This window comes from Mustelus asterias, chromosome 9, assembly GCF_964213995.1.
Source record: "Mustelus asterias chromosome 9, sMusAst1.hap1.1, whole genome shotgun sequence".
Classification (NCBI taxonomy): domain Eukaryota; kingdom Metazoa; phylum Chordata; class Chondrichthyes; order Carcharhiniformes; family Triakidae; genus Mustelus; species Mustelus asterias.
In genome coordinates, this window is record NC_135809.1 from 74,402,272 (window position 1) to 74,405,474 (window position 3,203).

Here is a 3,203-nt window from a genome sequence, read left to right on the forward strand (position 1 = left end):
CGCAGACACGAGGAGAATGTGCAAACTCCACACAGACAGTGACCCGAGCCGGGAATCGAACCCGGGACCCTGGAGCTGTGAAGCAGCAGTGCTAACCACTGTGCTACCGCATGATACAGGTCACTAATTGCTCACTAGGACACTGTAGTTTAATTACCTTTCCCATAGATAATTTTTAAAAAATCTTTTGAACACTTTTATTAGAGAATGTAGATGGCCAGATGTTACAAAACTAATGGTTAGACTTGACCACACGTTCCAGCTCATCCTTCTTCTTAATGGCATAAGAGTTGGAGGAGCCCTTAGCAGCATTGATGAGCTCATCAGCCAGGCACTCTGCAATGGTTTTAATATTCCTGAATGCAGCCTCCCTGGCCCCAGTACACAGCAACCAGATAGCCTGGTTAACTCTCCGCAGTGGGGACACATCGACAGCCTGCCGCCTGACTGTACCAGCGCGGCCAATACGGGTGGAGTCTTCACGGGTACTGCTATTGATGATGACATTCACCAGTACCTGCAGTGGGTTCTCGCCTGTCAGTAGGTGGATGATCTCAAAGGCGTGCTTCACAATCCATACAGTCATCAGCTTCTTGCCGTTGTTGCGCCCGTGCAATGGGGCACTGGGCCTTGCGGAAACGCTTGGCAGCATAGCGCCCAGAACTGTGCGGGAGGTACTTGGCATATTTCTCCTTGACAGCGATGTAATCCTGTAGCGAAATGTCATTGATCTGAACATTGTCCATGCTCCATTTGCCAAGTAGCTTAATCTCGGGGGTCTCTGCGACCGCGGGCACACCCTCCCACTCAGTCATTCTGCTCAGCTCAGGATCCGCCAGCAGCACAAAGAAGATGCTACAATATTTTCAGTTTGCAAGATTCTCCCAAGTCCATCCTCCCCCCCCCGCCGCCAACCAGAGATCCATCTGAGCCCGCCCCCCTCCTCCGGCAGACTCCAGCGGAATGCCAGGAAGGTGCTGCAGGCTCTCGAAGGACTGCAGGTTGGAAAGATGCTGGAGGGAGACCAGCGATTGAGGTAGGTTGGGGGTGTGCTCTGCCGAGGGGGGCCTGCCTCCTACGGGGGTCTGATCCCGGGGCGGGGGGGTCTGCCGAGGGGGGTCTGCCTCCCAGGGAGTTCCGATCCGGGGGTGGGGGGGGGGGGGGGGGGTCTGCGAAGGATGGTCGAGGAGGATGGTGACTTCACAAGGGCTGAGAGGGCTTTGGAGGTCCCCCTGCAGAATAGAAATCCGCTTTGGTAAAGTGGGATTTGGCGGTAGGGTTGGGCGTGCGGTTCATTAAGTCAATTTAAATGCATGCTAATGCATTTAAATCATCAGGCCGCCCGATTCGGGCGCGGACCGGACCCGCGCCCAAATCGGGTGTTGGTAAAGCTGCGATCTGCTCGGATTCGGGTGCAGATCACGTTAAAGGCCCGACGGCCGACTTTACCGCGATTTCGCGCCTGAAAATGGGTGCGAAGTTTTGGTAAAATCGGGCCCAATGTCTCACAGAAAGACCTTGAAGCATGCCTTCTGGGGGATGGCATTTGGATCCAAGAGTGCATCGTCTGCTCAGGCTAACTACTCAAACATTCAATATGAGACTCGTTCTGGAATCACCAGATTTGACATTAATCTGTTTGGTAAGGAATAAATGGCCAAAACAGACAGCAAACCTCTATAAATGATACTAGGAAAGTTGCTGATCAGTGCATCCTCTTGCTTCCTGAGATTACTAATAAAGATCCGCGGATACGATTGTGACATCGTTGTGGGAAAGTCACCACTTCGGAGTCAGACTTGGAGGTTCAACAAGCAGTTTTTATTCAGACAAAGCTTTGGGAGAAGCGCTGGCACTCCGCAGTGCAGGCAGTCACCTTCTCAACTACACAATGGTAGTTGAGCATCTTTTATACATTGTTAGATAATAGACAGTATGGACATTAGCTGTTAGCACATCGTTACAAGTTGAGTAGACAAGTACGGACATCGACAGTTATCACATCATTGTACATAGAGTAGATACATTTATGCATTTATGTTCCCCATCAGTGGCTGATCTCGTTATCAAACTCATTGTTTTGGGTCTGCTTTTGTCTCAAGTTTAAGGTGCCTCAAGGTCTGACCTGTTTCCTGCAGTAATTTAAACACTACAGGTTTTCACTCTTTGTGTAATGTCTGTGCCCAAAGTCAGTGCCTCTTAATGTCCTTTCCCAGAATCCATTTTGTGCCAGGTAACCATTTTGTGTCCTTTAACTTTGATTTCACTCCAACAACATCAAGTACAAATCTGGCAACTGAATGGTTCTGTCGTATGCTCTGAGCAGACTGTCTTACCCCAGAAAGATATGGGACAAACCATTTACACATCATGTTAATGAAGTATGCACAGATGTAGAGAGAAGTAATTATGCACACTGTAAATTAAAAATAAGGCTTAGTGAAACCACTATCTCATGGAAGGGAACTAATACCCTCTGTCTAAGAGTAGCAGTCCAACCCAAAATAATTGTCCTACAACACAGATTACTGCCTGTCTGGCTGATTTCATGTTTCACTCATTGACACTTCCCTCTTGCCTTTGAAAGGTTTTCTGTCAATTGAAAGTGGAAAATCAGATTGAGGAAGTATTTCCATACAAGTCAAGATAAATTTACATTGGAAATTTCTTATCTTTTCTCATGGCAGAACATTCTGTGGCTTATTATTTTTAAATGTGTTTCCTTTGATCAATAACAATCACTTGTACTTGTGCAGCACATAGTAACAAAATACACAGTAATATGTCCCAAGGTGCTTATCAAAGGCATTATTAAGCAAAATTTGATGCTATGCCATATAATGTGATAAGAGGGTAGATGAGCAAAAGCTTTGTGAAAGAAGTAGATTTTAAGATTAGTTAATTTATTAGTTTCATAAGTAGGCTTACATTAACACTGCAATGAAGTTACTGTAAAAATTCCCTAGTCGCTACACTCCAGTGCCTGTCCAGATACACTGAGGGAGAATTTAGCATGGCCAATGCACCTAACCAGCTCGTCTTTTGGACTGTGGGAGGAAACCGGAGCATCCAGAAGAAACCCACACAGACATGGGGAGAACGTGCGGACTCCGCACAGACATGGACCCAAGCCAGGAATCGAACCTGGGTCCCTGGTGCTGTGGGGCTAACCACTGTGCCACCATGCTGCCCACAAGGAGCAT

General features: G+C 47.5%; 1 pseudogene; it reads right to left on the minus strand.

Annotated features, from left to right (window-relative positions):
* Positions 1-201: 201 nt before the first annotated feature.
* On the minus strand, positions 202-832 carry LOC144499140 (small ribosomal subunit protein uS7 pseudogene; annotated as a pseudogene).
* Positions 833-3,203: the final 2,371 nt, after the last annotated feature.